The sequence below is a fragment of the Rhinolophus sinicus genome, chromosome 18 (genome assembly GCF_057876585.1).
Source record: "Rhinolophus sinicus isolate RSI-liver-muscle chromosome 18, RSI-T2T, whole genome shotgun sequence".
In the NCBI taxonomy this organism is placed as follows: Eukaryota; Metazoa; Chordata; class Mammalia; order Chiroptera; family Rhinolophidae; genus Rhinolophus; species Rhinolophus sinicus.
This window is the reverse complement of record NC_142518.1, coordinates 68,824,360-68,842,109: the sequence shown is the minus strand read 5'-3', so window position 1 is coordinate 68,842,109 and position 17,750 is coordinate 68,824,360. Positions and strand designations below refer to the sequence as shown.

The 17,750-nt window shown below is 39.2% G+C and overlaps 1 long non-coding RNA gene and 1 pseudogene across 2 annotated transcripts in view; one reads left to right on the top strand and one right to left on the bottom strand.

The window, feature by feature from the left end:
- LOC148754648 (uncharacterized) overlaps positions 1 to 17,750 on the top strand; it is a 52,028-nt gene that overhangs the window by 17,395 nt on the left and 16,883 nt on the right. The gene's annotated exons all lie outside the window — the stretch shown is intronic.
- Positions 6,146 to 8,359, bottom strand: LOC148754650 (uncharacterized; annotated as a pseudogene). Its single transcript, XR_016019999.1, has 3 exons — positions 8,356 to 8,359; positions 7,956 to 8,135; positions 6,146 to 6,978 (listed from the first exon to the last, which is right to left on the bottom strand). The product of XR_016019999.1 is annotated as an uncharacterized LOC148754650 (transcript).

Sequence of the window (17,750 nt, the reverse complement as noted above, 5' to 3'; positions counted from 1 at the left end):
TTTGAATTTCCAAAGTTCTTAATATATTTTGGAAATTAGTTCCTTATCAAATATATGATTTGCAAATATTTTTTCCCATCTTCTGGGTTGTCTTTTCACTTTTTTAATGGTATCGTGCTTTTTTGAAGCACAAAAAATTTTCATTTTGATGACGTCTAATATGTCTTTTGTCACATATGTTTTTGTTGTCATATCTAAGAAAACGTTGTGAAATACAAGGCCATGATTTACTCCTATGTTTTTTTCTAAGAGTTTTATAATTTTAGCTCTTACATTAACACTTATGACCAATGTTGAGTTAATTTTGTTGTATGGTATGATGTAGTGGTCCAAATTCAATTTTTGGCATGTGGATATCCAATTGTTCCATCACTATTAGTTTTAAAAGTATTCTTTCACCTTTGAATTGGCACATTTTTCAAAAATCCATTGATACTAAACATGAGGGTTTACTTCTGGACTCTCAATTCTTTTTCATTGATCTATATATTTATCTTTATGGCAGTACTGAACTGTCTTGATTACTGTTGTTGTGTAGTAAGTTTTGAAATTAGGAAGTGCAAGATGTCCAATGTTGTTCTTTCTAAGATTGTTTTGTCTATTCTGGATCCTTTGAATTTGGAACTATGTTGTCATTTTCTACATAGAAGCTAGATGGGATTTTGATAGGGATTGCATTGAATCTGTAGATCAATTAGGGAATATTGTCATCTGAACAATATTGTCTTTCAATCCTTGAACATGGGATTTATTTCCATATATTTAGAGCTTCTTTAATTTTTTGAACAACATTTTATGTTTTCAATTTGTAAGTCTGTCATTTCTTTTATCAAATATATTCCTAAAAATGTTTTTCTTTTTGATGCCATTGTACATGGAATCATTTTCTGAAGTTCATTTTCAGATCGTTAAATTCTAGTGTAAAGAAATACAATTGATTTTTTAATATTGATATTATATCCTGCTACATTGTTCTTTTCATATGTTAGTTCTCAGTTTTTTTTTAATGTACTTCCTTAGAGATTATTTTACTGCTTGCTTTCCTAATTGGATACCTTTTTATTTATTTTCTTGTCTAATTGCCTTGACTAGAACCTCTCGTACAGCCTCTAGAAATGACAAGAGTGGACTTCCTTATCTTGTTTAATTTCTTAGAGGGAGAATTTTTAGTCTTTCACCCTTAAGTATGATGTAAATTGTTTATTTTTGGTAGATGTCCTTTATCAAGTTGAGAAAGTTCCCTTGTATTCCTAGTTTGTTGAATAGTTTTATCATGACAGGGTGCTGGATTTTTTCAAATGTTGTTTCTACATCTATCAAGATGATCATGTGGTTTTTGGCATCCATTCTGTTAATATGGTGGTTTATATTGACTTATTTTTGTGCGTTGTACCAAACTTGCACTCCTGGGATAAATTCCACTTGGTCATTGGGTATAATCTTACTGGATTAAATTTGTTCAGAATTTTGCATCCGTATTCATAAAACATATTGGTCTGCAGTTTTCTTGCTGTACCTAATTTTGTTTTTATATTTGGCCTCATAGAATTAATTGGGAAGTCTTCCTTCCTCATTCTTACTGTTGAAGTAATCAAATAAGGAGGCCATTAGACTGGGGTGGCTTTAATAACTTGGTAGCCTAAGTAAGCAAACTGAAATCTAAATGAGAGTCAATTCCTGTAAATGCCTCTAAGAAGAACAAGTAATCACAAACAGCCAACTAGGCTTCCCAAATAATGCAACTGCTTCAAATATATCCAATTAAATAAATAAATCCAATTTCCTTTGCTTTTGCATCTTCTCTATAAAAACTTTGTCCCTAGCTCCTGTTTATGGAGCTCTCCTAACTTCTTCCAGTTTGGCACTGTCTAATATGAATTGATATTTGCTCAAATAAACTCTTAAAATTTTAATATGTCTCAGTTTAATCTTTTAATACTTTGGGAAATTTGTGAAGTATTGCCATATATTCTTCTTTAAACACTGGTAGATAGAAAAAACATACTCCTGTGTGTCTCCTTTACTCTCAATACTCTACTACCATACTGCTTCACTGCTGACACCAGATGTGTGGGTTTTCCACATACCAAGTAATTCTGCGACACCAGCTGAGTGTCCTGTGCTTTAACTCAATTCTGACACTATCTACGAGGAGATAGCATCACATCCCACAGGCAGTGTTCAGCCCTACAACACTGTCCCCATCTCTACTTCAGATGTCAATCGCAAGTCCAGGTTACCTGTGCTTCTGACCAACTGGCTATAGATTGGAGGTTCGCATTACCCCCTCCTCAGGTTCAGTAATTTGCTAGAGCAGCTCACAGATCTCAGGGAAACATTTTACTTACTAGATTACCAGAAGGATATAACTCAGGAACAGCCAGATGGAAGAGATGTGTAGGGCAAGGTATGTGGGAAGGGGCATGGAGCTTCCATGCCTTCCCTGGGATAGCCAATCTTCCAGCACCTCCATGTTTTTACCAACCATGAAGCTCCCTGAACTTCACAGTTCAGAGTCTTCATTACATAGACATGATTGATTAAATCATTGACCATTGGTGATTAACTCAACCTCCATGCCCCCCTCCCCTCCTCTCAGGTGGGGTGGGGGATGGAGGGAGGGAGGGAGGGAGGGTCTAAAAGTGCCATCCCTCTAATTAGGTTTTCTCCCTGGCAACCAGCCCCCATCCTTAGGTTACCTAGGGCTACGAAAAGATCACCTCATTAATACAAACTATGGTGTGGTTGAAAAGGGCTTGTTATGAATAACAAGCCACCTTTATCTCACTTATCACTTAGGAAATTCCAAGGGTTTTAGGAATTCTGTGCCAGGAACAGGACGAAGACCAAGTACATATTTCTTATTATAAATCACAATATCACCGTAGAATTCACCAGTGCGGCCATCTGGCCCTGGGCTTTTCTTTGCAGTAAGAAGTTGTTTTTGTTTTGTTTTGTTTAATAACTAATTTCATCTCTTTACTTGTTATAGGTCTATGTTACTCAGACTTTGTATTTCTTCTTGACTCAGTTTTAGTAGTTTGTGTCTCTCTATAAATGTCTTGCATCTAGGTTATCTAATTCACTGTCATACAATTGTGGATAGTATTGTCTTACAATCCTTTTTATTTGTATAAGGTTAGTAGTAATGTCCGCTCTCTCATTCCTGATTTTAGTAATGTGAATCTTCTCATTTTTTTCTTTTTCTTTGTCAGTATAGTTAATGATTTGTTGCCTTTGTTTTTTTCAAGAACCAAATTTTGGATTCATTGATTTTATCTATTTTGTGTTCTCTATCTCATTAATTTCCACTCTAATCTTTTTGTCCTTCTACTTGCTTTGTATTTAGTTTGGTATTCTTTCCACAGTTTCATGAAGTGGAAGATGAGGTTATTGAGATCTTTTTTCTTTTTTAAAATATGAGTGTTTATAGCTACAATTTTCCCTCTAAGCTCTGCTTTAACTGCATCCTATAAGTTTTGGTATGTAATGTTTTCATTCTTTCATTTCAAGTTAATGTATAATTTCTCTTTTGTTAGGAGTATATTTTTTATTTCCCTATATATTTGTGAAATCCTAAAATTTCCTCATGTTACTGACTTCTAATTGCATGCCATTTGGGTTATAGAACATATGTTGTATGATTTCAATCCTTTTAAATATTTTGGTATTTATTTTATGACTTGACATAATTACTGGGAAAAGTAGAACAGACTAAACTAAAGCAAACAGAAGGAAGGAAATAATAAAGGTTACAGTGGCAATAAATGTGATAGAGTATAGGAAAACAATAGAGATAATCAATGAAACAAAAATTGGTTTTGTAAAAAGATCAATAAAATTGACAAACTGTTAGCTACACTCACCAAGAAAAAGCAAGAAGACTCATTACTAAAATCAGGAATAAAAGTCGGGGTATCACTACTGACCTTACAGAAATAAAGAGGATTATAAGGGAATACTATGGACAAGTACATAGTAACAAATTAGGTAACCTAGAATAAATGGACATTTTCTAAAAACATATGCTGTACTGAAACTGATTCAAGAAGAATTAGAAAATCAGAATAGACCTATATCAAGTAAACAGATTGAGTTAGTAATCGAAAAACCTCACAAAGAAAAGCCCAGGCCCAGACAGCTTTACTGGTTTATTCTATTAACAACAGAGCTGTGAGAAATAAAAGTTTGTTGTTTAAGCCACCCAATCTATCATGTTTTTGTTATAGCAGCCCGAACTGACTAAGACAACATCCAATTGTTTGTTGAAGTGTATCTTTCTCCACTGAATTACTTTGGGACTTTAAAAAAAATGAATTGACAATATATGTGGGCCTGTTTCTGGACTGTTTTATTCCATTGATCTATATGTCTATCCCGATGCCAATACTACACAGTCTTGATTACTGTAGCTTTGTAGTCTTGACAGCAGGCAGTGAGTCTCTGCCTTTGTTCCTCATTTTCAAAATACTTTGGTTACCCTATGTCCTTTGCTTTTCCATGTAACTTTTAGGATCCTAGTTTGCTGGGATTTCTATTGGGACAGCATTGAATTTATAGATCAATTTTAGAGAGAATTACCATATTAAAACTAATGAGTCTTCTGATCCATAAATAGTGTTCTCGCTCTAAACTCAGGGCTCTTGATTCAACCATAATTTCTTAAGTATATGTGTCAAGTACAGGGTAAGGGATATCAGGATGAGTAAGAAAAAGTCTTTGAGAAAGGAACATACTGATAGGTTAAAAAAAATGCCTCACATTGAGAGTGTGAAGAATTTTTAAGAGCGCTATTAGCCTTTTCAGTTGGAATTTGTTTGGAATGGGAAGGGATATTTTCAGCTTAAAACTCAGCTGTGTAACCCTCTGTGATTATGTGTGGACAAGTCCCTTGATTTTGTATAGCGAGCCAGCCAGGAGACTTTTTAGAGAGTAAACTCACACTAAGAAAGATAAATATAGGTATGGTTTCCCTGGGGTACTGTGATGTTTGTTCAGTTCAAATCACCATCCATTGCATGGTCCATAGATTAGTCTCAGAACACAGCCCCCAGTGGACCCAAAATATCTGAATATTATGAAGAGAAAAGAAAGTATAAACAGATTTAAAATGAACTAAAAATGTTAATGACAACTTTGTTAAGAACTATGTAATACAGTGGGGCCCAAGCAGCCCTAGCGCATTACCAGCTGGATAGGTACAACTCTGAAGTTGGGAGATGGGTTTTATCTACACTCCTACAGGACTCAAGTAGGGGCTTTGGCCATTTGGGGGCTATAGCGAATCAGAGGGGCTTTGTCACCATAAGGACTCCATCGTATCTATAGCTGTCAGCAGAGAACAGGGCACAGCAGAACAGGAGTGCCCAGCAGATATAGTATCCAGAGAAGGCTGGCATACTCTTCTCAGCTGCTTGGACTTGTTCCGGGCACAGGTGAGCCCTACCTTCAGCCCTCCTGAGTGTCTGACAGGGTCCAGTCCTACTACTTCAAAGGACAGCACAGCTCACGTACTCAGCACAGGTCACGTACTCAGTACCTCCACTGATCCACTCAGCAGTCTGTCAGGCAAATTTTAATCTCATTTCAGATGACAAGGCTGACCCTTACAGACTTGGACCTGTTATAACCACCAGGTTGATTCCTCTAAGCTATGATCCCTAGAGGTAATGTGTTTTATTAATACTTACCATTTTACATTCTGACAAGAATTTCAAGTGTCTTTATTGCCCTCAGAAGCTCACTGAACATTTCAATTGTTTACCATGTATTGATTTCTAAGTTTCTTTTTTATTATAACAAACATAATCCATATCCTTTAGGAAAAAGTGATGAGTGACAAAAGCAAAGAAAAAGAATCAGTGGAGCCACGGGACAGTAGTAGACCGAGGAGAAGGGGCCTCAGTGCCCATTGACATGGTTCCAACTAGGGGACAACCTGGGGATGGGCACGCCTGCCGAGGAATGGCATGGAGGTGCCTAACCATCAGGTGACTGCACTCATTTCTGAGGACAGGCAAGACCTATTTTGGGCCACCATAGAGGAATCGCCTCTTCTTTTCAGTGTACACAGTTTCGGGGTTTTCTCTGTGTACAAATGCATTAGGCAAACAATATTTTTACAAAAATGGGCTGAAACCGTATATGCGGTTCTGAAAACATATTTCTTTGTTATCTTACAAAGTACCATGAACATCTCTTCCATGCACATGGGTGGAAATCCCCTACTGAAACAGAGTGCTGTAGTTGGATCAAAAGGCTGCTGGCAACAAGAGTGACACCTAACGCAAACTATCAGCTTAAAGTTAAAGCACATGGCCTGGCAAATGCCTGCCAGGGAAAGCAGGGTCAGCAATATTCTCATCAGAGAAATCAGAATTGAAGGCCGAGGGCGTTAAACATATGGAACATCTTCTAAGTCCTTCTGGCCCCTACATCCACCCTTCACTCCCCTGACATTCCGTTGGCCCTTTGGGGTGAATGGATCCTGCACATCTCTTTGCATCCAGTGAAAACCACCCATTTTCTGTTTTTTCCTTAGCTCTTCCTGAGCCCCTGACACATTTCCACATTCTCTCATCTCCTCACTGCCCACATGCCTTTCCTGTAAGTCCTCCTGATAGTCCTTGGGGGAATCGTCTGTCCCCCTGTCTGTTTTTCATTTTGCTTTCCAAGGCACATAATCTTCAGCCTGGCCCTTCTTGGCAGCCCGCAGCTCACTCCCTGGCTTTGCCTGGGGTTCTGACTTGCCCTCACCGCGTGCTTTTCCCTCTTCTTCAGACATGCCCTGCTTTTCTTGCTTCCCCGCATCATCTGGCTGTCCCTGGTCCTGGAGCTGTCCCTCATGTTCTGGCTTCCCCTCCACTTCAGGCTTTTCTTCCTCATCTGACTTTCCTTCATCTTCTGTATTTACTTCATCTTCTGGCTTTCCTTCATTTTCATTGTAGTCTTTCCATGTTGAGATGTCCCCTCCTTTTCCTGTCCTGGGGGGTGGGGTGGGGTGGGGGTAAGAGGAGACAAAGAGGAGACAAGGGAGACTGAAGGTTGGGATGTGAAATGCAGGGCCAGATACTACTGGCATCTTGTCCCTTGTCAGGGTTCCCCTGACCTGGCCTTCTGCCACCCTTTCCATCACCATTTCTTCCACGCACGTGAGCCAACCGTTTCCCAAGCAGGCCCTACCACCTTCTGTACCATACTTCGGGGTGGTGGTGGGGTCTGTGTATGTTGTATGTGGAGGTGGGATGGGCAGTGGGCCCTCAAATTCTGCCCAAGCTGTGCCCTCCACACTCCCCCTCAGTTCGTGTCCAGTGCCTCCCCCCCTTTCACTGACCTTCAGGAATTCTGACAGGTTCCTCCTTCTTTTCTAGCCTTGCCAGTGCTGGTGACACACAGGCAGACCTGCAGATAGGAGACAGAGGCAGGGGCTGCCGGCTCAGTGGACTGAGAGCCCTTTCCTGAACCCACACCTTCCATATTAAACTTCCCCCCCAACCTTCATCCCACACGCCAGTCATCATATCTGTTTTCAGGCCTCGGACACAGCCCAGGATACTTTCCAAACTATTGGGCTCCTGTGTCCCCCTCCCCTGCAGGCAACCTGCCCCACCCCACCCCCTTTTCTCGAAGGTCAATATTTCCTCATAGGCGCAGTGTGTGAGAGGGGTGTTATTCCCAGAACATGCCTATGTTTCACTGTCGCACTGGAGGGGGCGCCACCCCATTTCAGGCTCGAGAATGGAGGGCACACAGTTGGGGAGCCGAGGCGGCGGCAGGGTCTCTAGCGGGGTGCTCCCTCCCCACCTGCCCATGCCTGCGCCATGATCCCCTTCTCCCCAATCTCCGGACCCCTCGTTCCCCCCCTCCGACCTCTGCCCCGCTGCGGCTCGCGGATCCTGCTCGCATCCACCCCCTCCCCTGCCCGGGCCGCCGACAGCGGCGAACTGCACACTGACCTGCGGCCCAGGTGCTCGCGGAAGCCCGCTCGCCGCTCGCCCCCCACCTGGGCGGCTCAGGGAGCTGGTTCCACACAGGCGACGGGAGCAGTAGGCACCTGGACGGCACCGCAGGGAGGGCGCCAGGTCTGCAGCCCACAAGGGTGCCCAGCCAGTCACGTGAGCGCCGCGTCACCGGAGCTCAGCCCCGGACCCGCCCGCCTCACCCCCATCTCCGAGGACCCAGCAGGGGCGACCCGGGTGCGGGTGTGGTGGCAATGGGGGAGTCACCGAGAGAGCAGGAAGGGGAGGCTTCCTGACCACAGGTGCTGTATTTACTGGCACATCTCAAGTCCTCGCCCAGCATTCCTGTGAGATGCCCATTCTCGCCAGGTGTGACTGCTGATCACAGGGAGGGTACCCATCTTCGCCAAGAGCGCTCAGCCACGGAGCCCCACAGCCGGCTTCCAGCACCGGCTCTGCCTGACTCCAGAGCCCTGGCGGTGGTGCCCGCCAGGAAGCTGCGCGGCCACCTTGAGTAGCGGTATTCCTGGGCCTCCCCTCTTCTCAGTCCACATGTTCTCCCTCCCTGGGTGATCTCTGTTCGTTTCCCTCTAAGACAGATGATTCCCAAATCTGTATCTCCAGGCTATATCCTCCTCTGAGCCTCATACCTGTTTTTGCTTTCCCACCAGCAATATAATAGTGTATGTTTCCTTACACCCTTCCCAACATGTGACATACTTTTTAATTTTCACTGATAGGTGAGAAGTAGGATCTCACTGTTTTATTTTGGATTTCTTTTTTTTCCCTTCCCCCTTTCTTCCGCCCCCCCCCCCTCCGATTCAAGCTGTTGTTTCTGTCTAGTTGTGTAGGGCACAGCTCCCTGGCCCACGCTGGTATTAGGAGCCTTGCACTTCGCCGGGCTGAGGCAGTCAGGTCAGTCGTAGGTGGGCCGCTCACAGCAGCTCCTGGAAGATCTTGCAGGCTATCAGCAGCTCACGTTGGCCTCCGGCCACTCATGGCAGCACACAGTAGCCCACAGCAGCACACAGCCCCCCACAACAGTTTGTGGCAACCTCCCGCTGCTCACAGCAGCCCAGCTCCAGGGAGAGCTGTTGTTCACAATCTTAGCTGTAGAGGGCGCAGCTCACTGGCCCATGTGAGAATCGAACCAACAACCTCAGCTCTAGGAGCACTGCGCTGGAGCCCCCAGGCCGGCCCTCACATGTCTGCTTAACAATAATTTTAGTATCATAAATTGTTCATGTCTTTTCCACATTCTTCTATTGGGTTGTTGGTTCTTCTCCCCTCGTTTTTCAAGTGTTCTTTATACATTAACTATATTAGGCTTTTATCTGTTATATACGTTGCAAATATTTACTTCCAGTTAGTTGTTTTTTGACTTTGTGGTGTATTTCTGCCATACATTTTAAAAAGTAGTCAAATTTATCATACTTTTCTTTTACTTCATCTAGATTTTGATTCATAGTTAAGAGCTCTTTTCTTACATGAGGTCAAAGAGGAATTTACCTATATTTTCTTTCAGTACTCACATAGTTAACTGTATTTGTCTTGAGGGCATCTGTGGTTAAGAAATAAACCAGTGCCAAACTGAGTTGAACCTAGAGCAGACTCAAGGCACTAGAGTAACAAAAATCAACACTCAAGGTTCATTAAAAGGGGAAAGGTTTCCTAACAAACCATCACCCATACGATGAGGGGAACCTCAAATGTTTCACTTTATGGATAATTGTAAACTGTAAATAAGCTAGCCCTCACAAAGTCTTTTTGCTTGGCTTTGCAACATCTAGGTGGACTAGTCAACTTTAAGCTTTGAACATAGATCATGGTGGTTCCAGACAGGAAGTACCATTATGGGCCGACCAATGCAAACAAAATCTCTGGAGTAAAATCCCATCATCCTAGTCCTCAAATTAGTTCAATAAACAATTGTTCAAGTACAGTGCCGACACACAAAGATAACTAGAAACACAAAGAAAAAAGGCATCATTAAGTAAGAAGCAGTAGACACAACAGACAACACAAACAAATCCATTAGCTTTGAATTATCAGATAGACTATTAAAACCACAACGCTTAGTGTATTCAGATAAATAAAACCCAATCTTGAAAATTTCAGTAGAGAACTAGAAACCAGAAAAAGTGGGGGTAAAAAAAGGAAATCCTAAAACTAAAAAATAACTTAGCTGAAATCAGAAACTCAATGGATAACTTTAACAGCAGATTAGAAACAACTCGAGAGAATTAAAGAACTAGAAATTATGTTCTGAAGGAACTATCCATAGGCTGCACAGGTAGTCAAAAAGATGGAAAATACATTATGACCCAGCAATTCCACTTCTGGGTATCTATCCAAAGAAATCCAAAACACTAATTTGAAAAAAAATATATGCACCCCTATGTTTATTGCAGCACTATTTACAATAGCCTAGATATAGAAACAACTGAAATGACCACCAATAGACTATTGAATAAAGAAACTATGGTACATTTATACAACGGAGTATTACTTGGCCATAAAAAAGAATGAAATCTTACCATTTGCAACAACATGGATGGACCTTGAGAATATTATGCTAAGTGAAATAAGTCAGACTGAGAAAGACAAATACCACTTCATCTCACTTATATATGGAATCTAAAGAACAGAATAAATGAGCAAACAAAACAGAAATAGACTCGAGATATAGAAAAAAAACACCTGTTGATTGCTAGATGGGGGAGGGGATGGGTGAGAAGCTGAAGGGATTAGTAGCCACAATGTAGTCATGAGGATATGAAATACAGTATGGGGAATACAATCAACAATGTTGTAAAGTTTATGAAAGGTACGAGATGGGCACTAGATTTATGGGGGGATCACTTCATAGACTGTGTAGATGTCTGACTACTGCACTATACACCTGAAGCTGAAGTAGAATAATATTGTATGTCAACTATAAATAGAGGGTGCCAAAAAATGTATACACATTTTAAGAAAGGAAAACTCTATTAAAATTGTAATACTCCATATATACCAGTAACAAAAGATGAATACAAATAATGTATGACTTCTGCAATTATAAGAGGTGCTCAAAATGGTTACCATCAGCATTCAGAAACTTCTGATTACAGTGAACTACTGCTTGAGCAACATTGACCAAAATGTCCACTTGTATACATTCTTTGGCACCCCCAGGGTGTGTGTGTGTGTGTATTATGTATATATGTATGTGTCTGTAGTCACAGGATGTGGAGTTTAGCACAAGGAATATAGTCAATGGTATTGTAACAGCTATATACGATGTCAGAGGGATAGTAGCTTGGGGAGACTATTTCTTTGTGAGGGGTGTAAATGTCTAACTATTCCATTTCTTTGTACACCTGAAAATAATAATTAAAATTAAAAGATGGAAATAATTAAAAATAATTTTTAAAAAAGACAGGAAATACAGATGGAAGGGTATAATAAGGTCTAACATATGTTTAATTGAAGTTCTGAAAGGAAAAGAGAAATGGAATTGTTCAGAGGCAATATTTGAAGATGTAATGGCAGATGATTTTTCAGAACTGATGAAAAACATTGATCCATAGGTCCAAGAAGTCCAACATATCCCAAACAGGATAAATAAAAAGAAACTCACACACAGATGTGTAACAGTAAACTTGCAGAGAATCAAAGACAAAGAGGAAATCATAAAAGTAGCCAGAAAGAATAGAGTATGCCTTGAAAGGAACAAAAGTTAGGCTGATTGCTGGCTTCTCAACAGCAACAATGGAAACTTGAAGATGGTAAAATAATGTCTTTAGTGTCTTTGAAGAAAATAAATGCCAACCAAGAAATTGATAACCAGAAAAAATACTGGTTAGGAGGGTGGTAGAAGAGGGTAAATGGGGTCAAATATAAGGTGATGGAAGGAGAACTGACTCTGGGTAGTGAACACACAATGTGATATATAGATTTATAAGTATTTATTATTTAAAAAAAAAAAAAAAACTTCAAAAATGAAGTTGAAATAAAGACCTTTACAAATAAACAAAAACAGAGTTTGCCAGCAGCAGGCATGAACCAAAGGAAATAAATACTAAATGCTACAGGGTATTTTCCAGATAACAAGAAAATGATCCAGGTGGAAGACTGGAGATGAAGGAATAAACAGCAATTAAAAGGATAAATATGTAAATTTACAACAATACTATATAAAACAATTATATTACCTTGTTAATTCATGTTGAAAAATAACATGAGTCAAGGGGGCTGGAGTAAAAGTATTTAAAGTTCCGGCATTATCTGGGGAGTGTATAGAATTATAAATTAATATTAGCCTTTGATAAGTCAAGACTATATGCTATAATTGCCAGATAACTATTAAGGAAGAATGAAAGAACATTAAACTTCTAAACTAATAAAGGGGTAAAAATAAGAAAATAATAAATCCTAAAGAAGAGAAAACTAACAGCTCAGATAGGATATAGAAAGGAACTTGGTACAATGATTAATTTATACATACTTATATCAGTAAGTACATTAAATGTAAATGGTTTACATGAAGCAATTAAAAGACAAATATTTTCAGACTGGAAAAAACCCAACTACATACTGTTCACAAGAGACATGTCTGAAATATAAAGGTACATAAAGACTAAACATAAAAGTTTAGAAAAAATTGTAACATGAAACCACGAATAAAAGAAAGCCATTATAATTAAATTAATTACAAAGTAGACTTTAAAGCAGAATGCATTATAAGACATAAGGAGTATCATTTTATTATATTTTAAGATTTGTATGCACTTATTAACTTGACCTCAAAATAAATAAAACAAATTGTGACAGAACTACAAGGAGAAATAAAATCCTCCATTTCAGTGTTAACAGTTCTACCTCTGTAACTGTAAAAATATTTAAAGTGCTAGAAAAAAAAAATCCCTCAAATTCTATATCCTTCAAAAGTGAAAGAGAAATAACATAAAGGCCTTTTCAGACAAACAAAAACTGATGGAATTCAGCATCAGCAAACCTTCCCTTCAAGAAATATTAAAAGATTTTCTCTAGGCAGAAGAAAAATGATGTATGTAAGCAACTCAGATCTGTATAAAGGAAGAGCACTGGAATGGAATAAATTAATGTAAAATAAAATCTTTGCTTTTTCTTACTCTTAATTGATGTAAAAGATAACTGTCTAACGTAATTATAGTAACAATGTGTTGCGTGATTACAACATAAAGTGAAATAAATGACGAATACTCTGAAATAAGGCACCTATAAATATTCTGAAATAAGGTACTATAAATAAGTGAAACAGGAGAGTGTTACTTGAAAATAAGCTTAGTTAAAACTGTATATTGTAAACTTGAGGGAAATCACTAAAAAAAGTTTAAAAATAAATTTAATCTAAATATATCAAGAATCATTTTAAATGTGAGTAAAATTAAAGACAAAAATTGTCAGAATATTACTTGACCATATGATGAAATACTGCCATTTGTGACAACATGGATGGATCCTGAGATTATCGTGCTAAGCGAAATACATTCAGACAGAAAAAGTTGAGAACTATATGACTTCACTCTATGTGGGACATAAAACTTAAAGCAATAAACGAACAAGACAAACAAAGAAACAAGAACTCATAGACACAGACAACAGTTTAGTGGTTACCAGAGGGTAAATCGGGGGGGGTGTGGTAGAAGAAAGTAAAGGGAGTCAAATATATGGTGATGGAAAGAGAACTGACGCTGGGTGGAGAGCACACAATGCAATATATAGATGATGTATTACAGAAATGTACACTTGAAACCTACATAATTTTAGTAACAATGGCACCACAATAAATTTAATAAAAATTAATTTAAAAAACTGTCAGAGTGGATTTAAAAAATAACTGTAATTTTGTACAAAGAGCCCACTTTAAAGACTCTGAGAAGTTAGAAGTAAAGCAATGAAGATATACCATATTATATTAATCAAAAGAAAGCTGGACAAAAAAAGAAAGATGAGGTAGATGTATTTCAGGAAAAGCAGAACAGAAGAAGAAAAATTATGAGAGATAAAGAAGCACTATATAGTGATAAAAGGATCAATTTTGAAAAACACACATAATAATCCTAATCATGACACATGAAGCAAAAAATGACAGAACTGAACGGAGAAACAGATAAATCCATTATTAGAGTTGCCAACTTCAACACCACCCAGTAATAGGTAGCTAAGGCAAGCCAGAGTATCAATAAGGATATAATAAATCTGAATAGCACTATCAATCAATTTGATCTTATTGACACGTACAGAACATTCCACTCAACATTAGAACACATTTTTTTTTTTTTTAGCTCACACAGAATATTCACCAAGAGTGCATATTCTGGGCCATAAAACGCATCTTAACAAATTTAAAAGAATAGAAATCATAAAAATGTATGCTCTCAACGGAATTAAACTAGAAATCAATAAAATAGATGGAAAACCCAAATATTTGGAAACTAACACACTTATGTGTGTAAATGTAAAAATACTTATAACTAAATGAAAACACAACATATCAAAATTTTAGGGATGTAGCAAAAGTAGTGCTTAAAGGGAAATTTCTAGATTAAATGCATATATGAGAAAAGAAAGATCTAACATCAATAACCTAAGTTTTCCCCTTAGGAAACTAAAACAAGAATAATTTTAACCTAGAGCAAGCAGAAGAAAAGAAACTGAGGAGAAACCAATTGGAAGGTGAAAACAGAGAAAACCAACAAAACCAAAAACTGGTTCTTTGAAAAGAGAAATAAAATTGATAAATCTCTTGCCCGACTAACCAAAAAAAAAAGAAAGAAGACCCAAATTAACAATATCAGAAATGGTTATCTAACAACCTGTACATAATTATTTCAATTTTCTTTCAACCAGGGTATCTATACAGGTACATATTAGCAGATATGAGCTCATATGTCACGACTTCATCAAGTAATGCTACTAGTTTCAACCTTTTTTCCATTTTACTGAAGGAGGTATGTAATTTAGGTAGTCATGCTATTGTCTTTAGAAAGGGTAATTAAAACACTGTAACATCCTTTGCGAAAAATGTTCACATTCTAGTATTATCAGTACATTCTCTGAAACAAATTGGTTATTTTTGAAAAATAATATCAGAAATGAAAGTGAGGTTATCACTCCTGATCCCATTGACACTAAGAAGATAATGCAGAGACGTCATCAAAATGGCGGCATGAGGTGAACCTCTGTAAATCTCCCCTGGAATTTACAACAAATCTAACAACTATAACTCCACAAAGGACTCCCTGCACAGCAGACAGGCAAGACGAAGAGGCCCACTACTGAATTCACCTAAAGGTGGGCGAATCGCTCGAACGGGGAAGGAGGGGAGGGAGAAGTGCGGAGATGGAGCCTTGCGGGCGCAGGACGCAGAACTAGCTCAGTGCTCCGAGCTTGCTGCATCCTGGTACCACCACAGCTGTGGGAGAGGGCAGAACTGGGACTGCTAGGGCTCCGTTTATGGCCCACAGGGATGAGGGGACAGCATATAACATGGCTGAAACAAAAACTCACGGCAGAGACTGCGGAGAAAAGACTGAGGGAAATAGGCTGAAAACGGTGGTTTGAGCCCTCACTACTGAGCAGAGAACAGAAGCCTTAGGCACTGAGATGAGCCGCCTCCTCACCCTCCCAGAGCTCGCCCCGCCCCCACCTGCCCAGTACTAGAAGCAGAACAGTAGCGATGTCAGATCAAAAGAACAGAATATTTGAGAATTGTGGTCCTTAGACAGAGATTCGCAGCACAACTAGTTCCAGCAAAGGGGAGGGAGCTGTGGAAGGAGGACTGGCTGTGGTAGTGGGCGCTGCCATTGCTCTGGGCCACCTCTCACAACTCAACCCACCCCTGTCCCCACCTATCTGGGCGGATCCCTGCAGGAGTAAACAGAACTGCTGAAACACATGGGCTCTGAATTTGGTGCAGGAAGAGCTTTGGCACTTCAAAAGCTCTCCGCATACCCACATGGACACAGCACCCTGTGACCAAAGTGAACTGTTAACAGAGGAGAAGCCCGTCTCCCAGGGAATGCCCCCATTGTGTGAGAAGCTGGAATAGTGCAGAGAAAACATAGCACTACCGTGTGGGAGAGAAAAAAAGGCTGCAGTCGGAGAGAAAATAAACCATTCTACCAACAAGTACTGAAAAACGAAAGAAAGACCTCTTCCTATCAACCTGTTGTAGATGCCACTCCTGTAGATGTCTAGGAAGAGAAATAATAAACCAGTAATTGCCATGAATAACCGAGACAACAAGACAGCTCAGAAAGAAAGTGCAAAGTCTCCAGAAAAGGAACTTAAAGATATGGAAATATGTGACTTAAATGACAGAGAATTCAAGATTTCAGTGGTTAAAAAACTCAACAAGATACAAGAAAACACAGAAAGGCAGTTTAATGAAGCCAGAAACACAATCAAAGAACAACATGAACATTTTACAAAAGAGACTGAAATTTCAAAAAAGAACCAAATAGAATTTCTGGAGATTAAGAACTCAATAGAAGAAATTAAGAATGAAATAGCCAGCTTAGGTAGTAGAGTTGACCAGATGGAGGAAAGAATCAGTGACATCGAAGATAAAAACCTGGAAATGACACGATGGAAGAAGAAAGAGACTTGAGACTTAAAAGAAATGAAAGAACTCTACAAGAATTTTCTGACTCCATCAGAAAGCAATATAAGAATAATGCACATACCAGAAGAAAAAGAAGAGAGAAGGGAACAGAGAATATATTCAAACAAATTGTCGATGAGAACTTCCGAAACTTGTGGAAAGAACTGGATCCTCAAACCCAAGAAGGAAATAGAACACTTAATTACCTCAATCCCAACAGACCTTCTCCAAGGCACATTGTATTGAAGCTGTCTAAAATCAACGACAAAGAAAGAATCCTCAAGGCAGCCAGGGAAAACAAGACAGTAACCTACAAAGGAAAGCCCATTAGATTATCATCAGATTTTTCAGTAGAAACTACAAGCCAGGAAGAAGTGGAACCAAATATTCAAACTACTGAAAGAGAGAAATTATGAGCCAAGAATATATCCAGCAAAGAAATCCTTTAGATATGAAGGAGGAGTGAAGACCTTTGCAGACATACAGAAGCTGAGGGAATTTTCTAATACACGACCTGCACTATGAGAAATACTAAAGGAGGCTATTCGACCACCATCAACAGGGACTATTTGTGGCAACCAAAACATAAAAAGGGGGAGAGTAAAGGCCTGAACCGGAATATGGGAATGGAGAAAGTAAGCGTGCTGAAGAAAATGGAATACTCTAGATATCAAACTTTCTTTTACATAAACTTAAGGGTAACCACTCAAAAAAAATCCAGAATTGAAATACATACTGTAATAAAAGAAGAAAGAGAGGGAAACATCATAGAATACCTCCACACAGAAATAATAGACAACAACAAAAAAGCAAAGAAACAATGGAGACACAGCCTTACCAGAAAACTAAAGATAGAATGATAGGAAATCCTCACATATCAATAATCACCCTAAATGTAAATGGACTGAACTCACCAATAAAAAGGCACACAGTAGCAGATGGGATCAAAAAACTAAAGCCAACCAGATGCTCTCTCCAAGAGACACATCTCAGCTACAAGGACAAGCATAGACTCAAAGTGAAAGGGTGGATATTGACACTCCAAGAAAATGGTATCCAGAGAAAATCAGGTATAGCCATACTGATATCAGATAAAACAGACTTCAGGGTGAAAAAGGTAACAAGAGACAAAGATGGACATTTCACAATGGTAAAGGAGA